The 14554-nt window shown below is 31.7% G+C and overlaps 1 long non-coding RNA gene across 1 annotated transcript in view; it reads left to right on the top strand.

Moving 5' to 3' along the window:
- The first annotated feature begins 4640 nt into the window (after positions 1 to 4640).
- The window catches only part of LOC136990529 (uncharacterized), a 35279-nt gene continuing 25365 nt past the window's right edge, over positions 4641 to 14554 (top strand). Inside the window, exon 1 of the long non-coding RNA XR_010883072.1 lies at positions 4641 to 4704. This is a non-coding gene — a long non-coding RNA (uncharacterized lncRNA). The remainder of the gene's footprint in view (positions 4705 to 14554) is intronic.

The raw sequence follows: 14554 nt of genomic DNA, 5'->3' as shown, positions 1-14554 counted from the left end.
ATGCTTTGTATGTGTATATACAAATTTTACACACTAACTTTTTAGTTAAAACATAGCTGTTTCAAAACTATGTTTGAAGCATAAGCAAATTTTGGTTAACTGTTTCCTCTGTAGGGATGATAGTGAATATTGAACAAATTAGGCATGGACTGAACTAGTATGGGTTGAAAAACCCCTTGATGAAAGAATGTCTTCGTGTGTTCTTGCAAAACATTTGGTCTGAATTCCAGCTGTGTTGCTGATTTATTTTCTTCGTAAACGTTTGTATTTTTTTCGTGCATGTTCTGATTGACTATCGAGCTGTGTTCAAAATTTAAATTAGTGAAATTTGTGTTAGATAAACTATTTGATTCTTTACTATCAAAACTTCTATTTTGTCTTAAATCCTTATTTTTTCCCACCTTTTCTTCATATGAATAAGCCTGATGATTTTTATATCCACTGTTTCTGCTAGAAGTTTTCTTATAATGTCATAAGTTTTTCTGTCTGTGTTATATTTATAATCATGAGTATGCTGTTTGTATGACTTTTGAGGATTCTCTGTATTATTTGCAGAACAGCGTGATGCTTGATAATCACGTATGGCTTTTAAATAAGGATTATCATCATTTTCTGCTCCTGAACGTCTCTGGAGTTTCAGAACATTTCCAAATAAGCGAATACCCTCCATCAATGCTATGGTATATGGTACAGATTCTTCATGCTTGAAGGTTACAAAGGCATAGCCTCTATGACCACCTGTTCTATCCTTTACTATCTTTACACTTTCCACTGGACCTGCCTATATGCAATAAAGATGACAAAAAGAAAAATTGTTATTAACAATCACATGTTATTTTTAATTATATTTAATAAATGTAATAGCAATCAATATTTAATTAATTAAGAAAAAATTGATTTATGTAATTAACAATTTTTGTATATTGTTGATTAAAGAGAATACATTACACAATGACAAATTAATAATAATAATTAGCCATTGTTACATGAATTTTATCAAAAGCTAGATCATAGTTAAGTGAACTATTTTATTAAAGTTTGTCACCGGCACAGGAAATTCAGTATACATTTTATATAGCCACACGACTGTTCAGTTATAGATAGTGCATACAATATTGACATGGTTGATGATAATGTAAAGTTAAAAATAATAACAGGAAGATGTTTAATGTATATTTAACAGCTTATCAAATTTTCTGAAATTTTTACTAAATTTTGTACTAATAATCTTAAAAGTACAAATTTTAATTTACTGATCAAGTAAAAAATTTTTTAGTAATTGGAAACTTTAAGAAAATTACTATAATAATTTGTGAACAGCATGATCATCAGCTTGTAACAGGATGTATTACATATAATACAAGCATTTCTTAGGACAGTATTTGGTTTAAATTCTCAATTGGGGAAAACACACCATCTAATGTAATGATAACATCACTATTTGATATCACACAAAAAAACATTGTTCTGAAATTCAAATACTATTATACCTGTATATTGATAAATGAAAATGTCAAAATTATTCAAATTTTGGGATTGGAATAAAAAATCATTGAAACAATAAACCAAATTATATGCAGAATTATTTTCTTGTCATAAATCTGGCAATTAGCAATTGTACATTCTTTGGTGGTGTGGTTACTTAAATCGATCGTTTTCCATGTTTGTCCAAAATGAGAACATGTGGTTAATTTTTACAAAGGGGAATGGACTTTGTGTCCGTTCTTCAACGGGCACAAAGTCCATTCGTTCCATTTGTCATTCATTTTGGACAAACATGGAAAACGATAGATTTAAGTAACCACACCACCAAAGAACGTACAATTGCTAATTGCCAGGTTTACGACAAGGAAATAATGAAAGAGGTGCCCGCAGAGATTCGGACAACTGCCTCCTTTTCCGGCGGGAGCATAAGATTTTTACAACGAGCAAGCCCACGCGCCATCATTCGGGGCACATCTCCATGGAACATTTTCAAACCAAGTCTGCAGGCAATCTTTGCACGGAGTCCCCGACTTTGCCGCATTTTTCAAATACGGCGTCTTTTTCAATTGTCCTCCACATAACCAGTCACCAAAATCTTTAGCTCCCGCCAGAAAGAGGCCATCATCTAAATCTCCGCATGCACCTCTTCCATTATTTTCTCCATCGTTTCCCTTTCATAAAACAACACAACAAGCAATTATGTTTTTCAAGTATATAGTTATTCGAATCGGCCATTTTCGTGTTCTTTTATCCAAAACGAACAACAAATGTAACATACTCGATATACATTTTTAAATTCAAGGTTACTTAAATACGGAAATCTCTTTTATCAGAAACGACCCCACAAAGAATTCTAGTGCGGGGTCGTTATTTATCTAATAAAGTAAACATTTAGCCGAAAACGTGTCCTCTGGGAATAATTGATAACAAAGACCGATTCCATTAATTTCGTCTCAAAGTTCGACTGTAACAGTTTTGGGTGATATTTCTCACGCTTTCTACGTAATCGATTTATTTACGCCATTAGAACAATTCCGTTCGTAATTCTTTGCAATAAAAATAGAACGGAAAACGAATGGACGGTGTTCCGAAGCAGCAAACTGTGCAGAGCCGCCATAACGGCTCTATGCAAAAATTTGGAGATTAGAAGGGAAGAATACCTGGGTGAAAAGTTCGCAAAGCAAGTCTTCTGTGACCATTTCGGGCAAATTACCGACCCACAACACACGCTCCACGTCAGAATCCATCGTCGATTAAAGAAGGAAGAGGTTAAGAGCGAAAACGAAAATTTCCATTCGTACCGTCGGCCTCCTCCCTGTTGAAATGACGTCATTGGTTCGTCACCGCATCGTGTTCTACGATGCCAGGCCATGTGAATATAATAATAATCGAAATTATTTTCAGATGTGATGTAAACACGTTTCCATCTATCTTTATACTATTAATAATAGTTTTAATATAATATTAGCCAACGATCATCTTTTAAAATCAAGTTTAATTAATTGCGTAGTAAAAATCTCCCGAATGAAGAGGCACCTGATGTCGCGTATCGGAACTAAATTAACGTCTGCTTTCGAAAGCTCGCTTTTGTTTAATGTCGATTTAATAATTTTTTAAAAGTTGTTTTTTTTTATAAGAAAATACGCGAATTGGATGAGTACGCTCCATCTGATTTATATTTTTTATTTTAATTTTTTATTCTGGAGCCATACCACATCTGTAAGATGCATTATAATGTAATATTATGGATGTAGAAGGGTTGAACATTGTCTACATGGAATTTTTGGTTAATGTTACCTATGGTTCAAAAAGAAAGGAAACAATGGGGTGCACGTTCTAACCTAACTTAACCTATTCTAATAATTTTGTTGGTAATAATTATGATAATTTATTAGAATAGGTTAGAACGTGCGTCCCCACTGTTTCCTTTCTTCTATTTGCTGGAATCAGAGACGAGCCGCCATTTTGGAACCATGGGTAACATTAACCGAATTTTTTAGTGATATTAGTGTCATGTGAATAAACTGTAGGTTAGAAAATATTTGCAGAACTTTTCTTTAGTGTCAGGGATCCACAAACTATTTTACACCTAATTAAAGGAGAGGGAGTTTGCCAAAAATATATACAGGAGAGAGGACTCAAAAACTGTATACCAAATTAATGGCAGTCCCTTAGGTAATCTAAGTGAATATAATTTAATATTCTGGCACAATTCTAGATGTTTATGAGGGGGTCGGGACCTTGACAGGGCGTTAGAGCATATTAATAGGAACAAAAGAAGTCTAATAAACCATGGGTGTACGGGCGACCCTTCGCGAGATATAGGCCCCCCAAAATGACTATCGACGTCGGAACTGACGCCGCTTTTTCCGCTAAGCCTATCGCGCGTTTAACAGGCAGCAAGCCCTATTGGGTGTACTATAGATTACTCCCTATGGAATTTCAGGACTTTGATTATATATTTGAACTCAGGGGACCGAGACGAGTTCAACGGTACCCTATTTTTGGACCGGAGACGAAAAATGTTACTTATGGCAGCGAACATGGCGGCCCGACTGACCTCTCGTACGGGCGCCACCACACGCCGCCAAGTGCTAAACTAGTGATCGATTCACGGTAGTTCTTGAACGAAGTAAAAAAGGGGGGAAACGTCTTCTAAAGGCAATTTTAACGGCAAGCGACGCGACTCCCGATCGCGATAGCGAGGCCGGAACTGACGTAGGCGCATCTTTCGAGGGCTATATCTCGCGAAGGGTCGCCCGTACACCCATAGTTTATTAGACTTTTTTTGTTCCTATTAATATGCTCTAACGCCCTGTCAAAGTCCCGACCCCCTCATAAACATCTAGAATCTTGCCAATATTCTTAATTATATATTCTTTATTACATAAGAACATTCTTCCAAATTATAATTAAATTTCTCTGTTTACAAAACATCAGCACTTTTAGTAACACATTACAAGGATGCAGTTGAAATATTCATAAAATATGTATTATTTTATGAATATTTCACATAGTAACAGTAACAGAAACAGAAAATAATGATGATAAACTGTTTTATTCTTGAACAAATATTTTAGGAATAGAATATAAAAGTAATTGTTACAAATAAAGCATTTTTTTAAAAAATTATATTGAAAATCTTCTGTTTTTACAGGTTTAAGCCTATTTCAATATTTGTTTAATTAAATTCCAAATATGAGCTATCCTATCTAATAGGTAAGTTTCAATTATTCTATGCTCAATATATTTATATATTTATGATAGTTAAAATTTCTACATACAGTAAATCCCTCTATAACACAGTAGATATGTTCCGTGTTATATGAATTCCATGTTGCACGAGTCACTTAAATACATGAGCCAATCACAGCCCGGCACATGTGCAGTTTAGGGGCTACGGCTGTTTGAAAGGTTTCTTCCATAAAATTAACTGATTCTAGACTAATTTGACTCAACATTTCCAAAACACGTATAATTTTTTGGGAATAATCCATATAAACTATGCTATAAGCAAAAAATTGTAGGAACACTTTCCGAGTGTGCACGATTCGAAGACCCCATTGCTTAAGCTTGTTTTCATCACGGAGCAGCTCATCAAATGGCAGACGCATGTTTCCTGATAAGTTATTCTTTCTGCGAAAAATTTGCTGAACTTTGGAGACATCATTAATAAAACTATAATTTTTATGGCCGTTGAATAATAATATGTTTTTTAGTAGGTCCGCTGCTCGTTTAAACTCAATGGTTTGTACAATATCCGCTATTGGTCCAGACTCGACCAATCCTGTTGTGAAACAAGTCGGCAGTGACATTTTATCGTGTTATACGAGTCTCTTTTAGAGTGTTATACGAACACGATCGCAATTTTTTCACTGTGTTATATGAATCTGTGTTTTATGAATCCGTGTTATAGGGGCATCTACTGTATATTATTATTATATTTTTATTTTAAGATTAAAATTTATATTTGTTTAAATTAAATTCAAAAAAATTTTTTTAATTCCAAATTTAATTAAATTAACATTAGTTTAAGATGGCAGACTAACCATCTACCTTTAGTTAAAATTATTTTGTTTAATGATTATTTGCATTTCTCATTGGATGTTCACCCTCTGATGTTCTAAAATACATCTATTTTATCTGGGTCATTTGGCTCAAGGTTCGTATAGATATAGGAGACCATAATTACAGTATGCCTATTCAGTGCTGTCTGGAGGGACATGCAGCAATCAAAACTCAATAAAGTATTATATGCTGACATTTCTGGACACACGAGATTTTTGACAGAGTATTCCTAAATTTCATAATGCACACGTACTACGGTCAATTTGAGTGTAAAACTGTCTTTGGCGTATGAAATATCATTTTTATTACTTCAGATCAGTAGCAATGATCATGATCGTGCCTGGATGTGTCTTTTGTGTGATAAAGTTATTTAAAGAAAACAATACCAATGTTGCAAGTATACTTCAAGAATACACATTAAAAAATTATTATTATTATTATTATTTTTTTTTTTTTTTTTTTGCTGCTTGTATCATCACAAATCCTATAATAGTAAGATTTGAAACTAAATTCTTTTAACGTGCAGAAATGTCAACATACAAAATTTGGTTGAGTTTGGACTGCCACATATTTGTCCAAACAGCATTGAATAGATATCGCATTCTGTATATTCTGTACTGAATTTTGAACTTTGGTTTGGATCTTTTTTCCAAGTAAATTTACAGAAAAACATTGAACGCTGCCCATTTAAAACAAAAGTTATAATTACTCAATTATTTAATTGAACTTTTTAATCAACATGACTGTAATGTTAAAACTATGTAAATGTTGATAAATTTGGATGTTAACTCTTTCCCGGCCAGGGTACCAATTGATCGTTACCCTGTTAACAATCGATTTTTATAAAATTTATTGACAACAGATGTCAGCACTTGACGGCATCATCTTGTTTACCGTCTGTTTCACATATTTTTGTCCAGGTGGTGTTTTGTTGACTTAAAAAATTTTAATTATTAGTTTTTTTTTCTTAATTTTTCATTTTCTGATAATTTTTTTATTTCATTTTTAGCATATTCATGCAATAATATTACTATAGTAAGTTCATTAATGCTATAATAAGTTTATTCAGCTATAATATGTTAATGCAGGGGTGAGCAACCTTTTTAATCAACGGGCCAATTTAAATTTTAAAATTTTTTGGCGGGCCGCACATAAAGTAACACTTATTAATAATTTACAAAACTTTATTTATAATAAACATTAGAATAAAAAAATATAAAATTTAAAAAAAAGTAAAGATTTCATATACAAATTTTAATGCAAAATAAAAACAAACAAGAAAAGAACAGAAAAACGAATTTACATGAAATTTTAATGAGACATTTGGCACTGTTTTTTCGATACAAGCTGATCAATATCAGCCGGAATTGATGAGGTAGCTACAAGTACGCAGCTTTCTAATCATGCATCACTCAGTCTTGATCGGTGGTCATTTTTGATTAATTTCATGGTTGAAAATAATTGTTCGCAAACATACGTACTTCCGAACAGAGATATCATTTGCTTTGCATTTTTCGTCAAAAGCGGAAATTTCTCAGGGCTCACATAAGATTTAGAAAAATTTTTGATGTTTACTGAGAAAAATACATTTTTTAAATCGGTATTATTCTGCATGTCAATCACTTCCATTTGAAAGTCTTCGGGAACTGTATCCACATCGATATTAAATGGCAAGGAAAACATTTACGTGGAAACCGCTGTCTTCTCAGCTTTGAACATTTGGAATCGTAATTGAAATTCATTGATTAAAATGTCTATATATTGTGCGTATTTTTGAGAAGTAGTAACGTTTTCTTTTTCTAAATGTGGAAAGTGAGACACATTATTCTGCAAAAGATGCTGTTTCCACAATTTTAATTTGCGCTCAAAACCCCGAATTTTATCATACAAATTGTGAATAAACTGTCCTTTGCCTTGAAGTTCCACATTAAGATCATTGAGATGCTGAGTCATGTCGATAAGAAACCCAAAATCGCACATCCGTTCTTTATTACCAAAATGAGGAAAGGCATATCCCTTCATATCCAAGAACAATTGTATTTCGCTTTTTAAGTTGTATACTGTTTTTAGCATTGCACCTCTACTAAGCCAACGTACTTCGGTATTAAAAACCACGTCGCCATATTCAGTTTCTAAATCTTTCAGGAATTCTTTAAATTCACGGTGATTTAACGCGCGCGACTTTATAAAATTGATTAGTTAAATTATTGGTACTGTGACATTTGGCAAACTCAATCTTTTCGCACACAAATTTTCCTGGTGAATTATGCAGTGGTTAACGAATATTTCCCTTCCTGTGACCTTCTTAATGTCTTGAAATAGCCTTCCCGATACTCCTACCTCCATGCTTGACATTGCTCGTGCTCCATCTGTCGATATACCAATAATCTTTTCTAATGAAATTGAAAAATTTTCCAACACAGACTTTAGTTCATCGTACAGGTCTTTGCCGGTTGTAGTCCCTTGCATTGGAATCAGTGAACACAATTCTTCGGTAATATTAAATTTGGTGTCAATACCACGTAAAAATATAGCCAGTTGTGCTGTATCGCTAATATCGCAACTCTCATCAAGTGCCAAAGAACAGTATTCGAATTTTGCAATGCGTTCACGAAGCGTTGTTGCTATGTTCTCGGACAAGTCTTCAATTCTCCTTGCAATGGTGAATCTTGATAAACTAGTGTTTGAAATAATATTTATTTTTATCAGGAAATGCTATTTCTGCAACAGCAGTCAGACATTCTTTTATCATCTCTCCATCTGCAAAGGGTTTCATTTTTTTTTTTGCCAGTATTTGACTGACAACAAAACTAGCCTTTACTGCCGTATTTGATAAAATAGCTTGATTTTTAAAAATAGCCTGTTGCTTTCCCAAGTTTTTCTCCATTTGATTAAACTGATCTATCTGGAGTTGTCCTGTTAAGTTTTTATATTGTTGTTCATGTTTTGTATTGTAATGCCTTTTTATGTTATATTATTTTAATGTCGACACAGTCTCTGAGCATTTTAAGCATACAGCTTTATCTTTGACGAAAGTGAAAAAATAATCAAATTTCCACTTTTCTTGGAAATGCCTGTGCTCATCCGCAACCTTCCGTTTTTTTTTGTTTGCTTTTCCGACATGCTATTATGGATTAAAAATTTGAAAGTTAAAAAAATTTGTAGGAAAACTTAATTTTGAATAAAAAAAACTCTAATATAACCTTTTTGACAATAATATTGCACTCACGCCTTTCAATAAACACAAGAATTGCTAAAATTGCTAGTTAACAGCTTACCAGTCTGACTGATTGTGTGACAGAAGCAAACACAAACAAGCACAGACGCGGTGCGTTCGTATTGCATGCATGTTTAAACAAGTTGCCGACAAGTGAGTAACTCGTCACAAAAAATTGTTTCGGTTTAGTATGTACTACCATTTTATTATAATTAATTTTATAATAATATATTGATGAGAGAAAGTCGATAAATAAATTCAATTTTAGAAATGCTTGGCGGGCCGCATAAACATGTTTAACGGGCCGCGTGTTGCTCATCCCTGTGTTAATGCATTATAAATATTCAAGTTATGACCTTCAGTTCTGATATTTTATATATTTTTTTAATTTCAATTTTTAATTATTTTTTAAATCTAAAATATCAGCAAATGTTACATCTATTGCTACTGGTAATCATATGTTTATTACAAAAATATATAATCTTGTTTGATATGAATAGAATAAAGTATATTAGTTCATTATATTAGTTGAAAGCAGAATAAAGTTCAGATTTCAAACAAATGTTTGATATAATGTGCAATAATTTCACAACGAATAAACGTACATGCATAAATGTTATATCAAATTGTACAGAACAATATTCTGCATTCTGGCTCAGTGACAATAAGAATGAAGTAACCAGACAATGTTAATTTTGACAAAAAGTAACAAATTTTCAAGTTTGAATGTCAGTTATCATATATTATTTTTTTTTCTCATAAATTTTTCAAACAAACTTTATTGAAAAATGTCATATTTAAAACTAACTATATTGATAAATATATGTGATTTTTTTCATATGAATAAAATAATAATTTAATTTTTGGTGAATTTTTAAGATAATATTGCCTGATTCACCTATTTTGCCCTTGGCCGTTTTACAAAATAAGGGGGCATGGCAAACGGCAGGCTAAGGGTTAATGATGAAAAATCCTTATCAGAACTGATGTTATATTTCATACATTCCTTTTTACATATTTTCCAAAAATATATATTAATTATTAAGGAGAAAACATTGACGTCACTGAATTACATACTGTTTTTACAGATCTTAGAAACAATATAGTGCAGAGAAAAGAACAGTGCATTTACGGTTTTATAGTTAATCAGACTCTTTTGGATTTTCCGGAGAATAAGAAAAAAAATATTCAAACAAAAAGCCAATATGGTGTAAGTACTCATGAGCATTGAAATATTTAAATGACTGCTATAATTTCGAAAATGCATTTATTTTAGTTCAAAAATTTAATTTAAAAAATAATGTTCCAACTATACAAGACTGCTGTAAACTTGATAAACATAAACAAAATTGATTTCAAAGTAAAAGGTGATGATGTTTTTAATGAACTTTGCGCAATAAAGGAAAGAGTAGGAAATTTGGAGGACAAATTAAAAGCAGGAAAAAAATAATTCACAGTTGTGTGCATTTATATTAAAAAAAGGAAATTTTCCAAATGTTCAGAGGATAATTGAATTTATATTTAGCATTCCAATTTCTAATGTGTACGTTGAAAGATGTTTCTCTTCAATGAATAACTTATGGTGGGATAAAAGAAACAGATTAACACTGGAGAATGTTAAAGCTGAACTACTAATTTGTAGTAACATAAAAATTAAAATTAAAAATTTTTACAAAGAAATAATAAAAAATAAAAAACTTCTGGAAGCACCTAGGAGCAACCAAAAATATGCTTTTAAGGCAGTAAATAAAAATAATGTAATGTAATATTTATTTTTATATAATTTTTCTTAATTATTTTCATGTAGTTTATTATTATATGTAATCACTATGAGCCCAGCATTGCTTGGGCAAGCGATTTGGATGATTTGGTAAATATTGTACGTTTGGAAATTAAGTTATTTCTATCAATGGTAATCTTCAACAACTGTAGTAATTGTTATATAACACATAGTCCTTATTGCTGAGAATCATTTTACTGCTTCAAATGAATGTTTTCAACCTGATCAATTTTCTGGAATGTTTACAATCATTCTATAATTGAACCAATATGCAATAGCAAATTTGAATTTAAAACGGTTTGAACATTTAGTTAAAAAATCAAAATATATAAAAATATTTATAACAATGTATGAAATGTAATCAATTTAATGCACCTAAGTACTCAATAAATACAAAACTCAATGAAAAACAAAAAATTTAATCTAAAATAGTACGGTATAAGTCGTTCTTCAGGTTACGAAGTCTTAATCCTCTCTCCCCCCATGGGGGGAAATTTTGAAAAATCCGATCTTAGTGTGCATTTTCATGACGTACCCTAACTGTGTACCAAATTTCACCCCTTTATGTTCAGTGGTTTGCTCTGGGCAATGATGAATCAGGGGCTCAGTAAGTCAGGACATGTAATTTTATATATTTAGATTACTTGTGTTACTTTTTAAATTTCTATATTTTTATTATATATTGTATCATTTGTAACTTAAATTAAATTAAATTAAATTAATATTAACATTGGTATGTGTTATTATTTATTATTATTTCTTTTATCTATTATTTTTGCAATTAATATCGACATTGGACTGTTATTAATTATTTTTTAATACACCACATGATTATTGTATTACTTTAATAATATATCATGTACAGTACATGTTTACCGTCTAACAAAAAAATATTTATTTTCTACTCACAATAAAAAAACCTAATTTCTTTATTCCTAAGTATAACATCTTAGTTTTAAAATGTCCCGTCCCTCATCACTCAGCTGCACCATTGTGGGCCTGGCCAACCCATAATGGGTTTGCTTAAAGAGGCCTTCTTAGTGTCCACAGGGAGGAAAGAGTTGACAAAAAAAAGGTGGGGGATCGGGGGACTATCCGGGTCAGCAATTTTGAAAAGGTGGCAATACTACTACTATTACAAGGAAGTTTGACATTCTGTTGTTTTTCCTGAAGTGATTTGTGACTCAATTTCATGCTGAATGTCAAAACAAGCGGAATATAGTTTTTATCGCCACTTTAATAAAAATATTGCCAGGTGGTGATTTTGGCACTATGTAAAGCCTGCTTATGGGCTGTCCATTAATTACATTTACAGTTTTTGAACCTCTTACTCCCTTTTGTGTACAACAGTGTACTTTTAGCAAACCCTTCCCCTTTAATTACATTTGCAATAGTTCATGGTTCTCCCAACATTGAAGAAATGACTTTAAAAGGTTTTTTCATATCCATAGAACAGAAAGTTTAAGAAGAAAAAGTATTTTGTGGTATTTTTAAAACAGGAATTTTTATGCGAATATTCTTCTGACTTTTCTAATATTCTGTAAGGATCTATATTATTGCATATTAGTCTACACAGGAAGGCTAAGTGCCTATTGGTAAAAACAGTTAACGAGGGGTGGTCACAATGTGGTCATCACAGCTTTCAATGATATTGTTTGTGTGGATAAACCTTGGTATGAACCTTTAGTGAGCAAAGGGAAGAAAGTGTGCTTCTGAAATATTTTCAAGAAAATCAAAATTAAAAAAACCCAGGTGACTTTGGAATCTTCATTGAAAGATTTTGCAAAGAATACTCATGCTTGACTGCTAATTACAAGATCGTTAGTTTATCTCTGTGAGTAAAACCTGTTTTTAAATCAATATAATTTTTACATTAGATAAAAGAAATTGTAAATTACATGGGTTTACACATTTTATTTTTTATTAAAAATGTTCATTTTATATTCTTTAAAAATTTGTTTTTGGAATTGTTTAAAATATAAAGTTTGTTTATAAAACTGAAATAATTAATTACTTTATAGTTTACAAATTTATTATTCTTACTTTATAACTTTAATGTATCTTTACTTATTTTATTAGTTATGAAAAGGAAAAATACTTAATTCCAGCTTTGGGAGGTAATAACTATATCTTATAAACACAAAATTTTACACCTTCCTCCTAATTTCCAGCATTCACTGTTTAAAAACAAAACGTTTTTGCTATATACAGTGGCCTTCATTAGGTTAAGCAGATTCTACTTATGTGTAAACAATAAGAAACTAGAAAAGTGATATTGAAAGGCATTTGTTTACTGTCACTCATAACAGTTCAATTGATATTTTGAGTTAGTTATAACTAATAATTTTTTTCAGTTTATTTAATAAATTAGAATATCATGAATAATTTGACATTTTAACATTCCCAAAGTAAAAAAATTTACAAATAAACACTCACTAAACCTGATAACATTGAGCCAATACATCACCAACTGCCATAAATAATCAGGCTAACTTTTGGATATATACGATTAAAGATTATAAATAAATTTGGCACTTGAGGTAGGCGTTAGGTGCCATCTCTTATTAAAATTAATAATTATAATAATTTAAATAATTTAGATTAAACTGGAAGGAAAGAATTGGCCCGAAGCGAGATTCGAACCCGCAACTCCCGCTTAGCCCGATTATTTACGGCAGTTGGTGATGTATTGGCTTAATGTTATCAGGTTTAGTGTGTGTTTATTTGTATATACAGTAGAGAACCGAAAATCGGAATCAATTGGGGACTGGGGTTGTTCAGATTAGTGATTTGTTTCGATTACCGATTATGTACGAATAAATATATTAACCTGTCCGATGTTCAAATTTTTCTCCGTTGCGTGTCGCTTCGTGTTGAATTTTCATCGATTTTAAGCCTAACGAAAATTTTTATAATAATCGAGGCTATTGTATTGTTAAAAATTATTTCTGCATTTTGTACAAACAAAATAAATATATTGAAGAATATAAAAACATGAAAATTATACTTTAGAAGTAAATTTAGTATCAAAAACGTTCGATTCAGCACGACACAGTTCGACTGAAAATCGTTCTGATTACCGGGGTTCCGATTAACGAGTCTCTACTGTATGTATACCTTGCCGGGGTTGCGATGGCCAACTGAGTGCCTTGAGTTGATGTTTCTGGCCGTAGGCACAGAGGTGTCCCCAGTCGGTGCCGTAATAGCCATTGATGGTTATGTCTTTGGCTTATATATGCTGGAAGAGGAGATCGGACCAAAGGTCTGGTAAGTGTAACTGACAATGCGACCGCACGGTAAGCGGCAGTTGCGGGTTCGAGTCCCACTTCGGGCCGATTCTTTTCTTCCAGTTTAAACTGAATTAATTAAATTATTATAATTATTAATTTTAATAAGAGATGGCACCTAATGCCTACCTCAAGTGCCAAATTTATTTATAATCTTTAATTGTATATATCCAAAAGTTAGCCCAATTATTTACGGCAGTTGGTGATGTATTGTAAAAAATTTTACCTTTATTTTTTTACAGACGCATTTACAGTGGAACCTCGTTTAACGAGCATAATTCGTTCCAGTACCTTACTTGTTATGCAAAACAATTTTTCCCATAGAAATTAATGTAAAATACGATAATGTGTTCCACGCCAAAAAAAATTTTCAGATATTTTATGTATCAAATATATATTTTATTTATTCAAAGACAATTTATGCTTCTTAACAATAGATATTGTTAAGGAGAATAAATTATCTTTACTTTTTTTTCTAGTGCAGAATAAACCAACCTGGAATGCGAATTTGATTTACAGAAAACAAAAAAAAAAAAAAAAAATCGAAATAATTAGTTTATTGTTTATGATAGAGTACATACTTAATTCTTTTTTACTAGAAAGCTGTCTAGAGGCATTTGTTTTTGCCAACACTTCAAAATTTGCTGAAAATGCGACACAACGTTATCGTTAAATAAATTTGTAGCGCGCTTAGCCACTGTCTTATTCGGATGATGA

This window comes from Centruroides vittatus, unplaced genomic scaffold, assembly GCF_030686945.1.
Source record: "Centruroides vittatus isolate TY-2023 unplaced genomic scaffold, ASM3068694v2 scaffold_944, whole genome shotgun sequence".
In the NCBI taxonomy this organism is placed as follows: domain Eukaryota; kingdom Metazoa; phylum Arthropoda; class Arachnida; order Scorpiones; family Buthidae; genus Centruroides; species Centruroides vittatus.
This window is presented reverse-complemented; position numbering and strand designations above follow the sequence as displayed.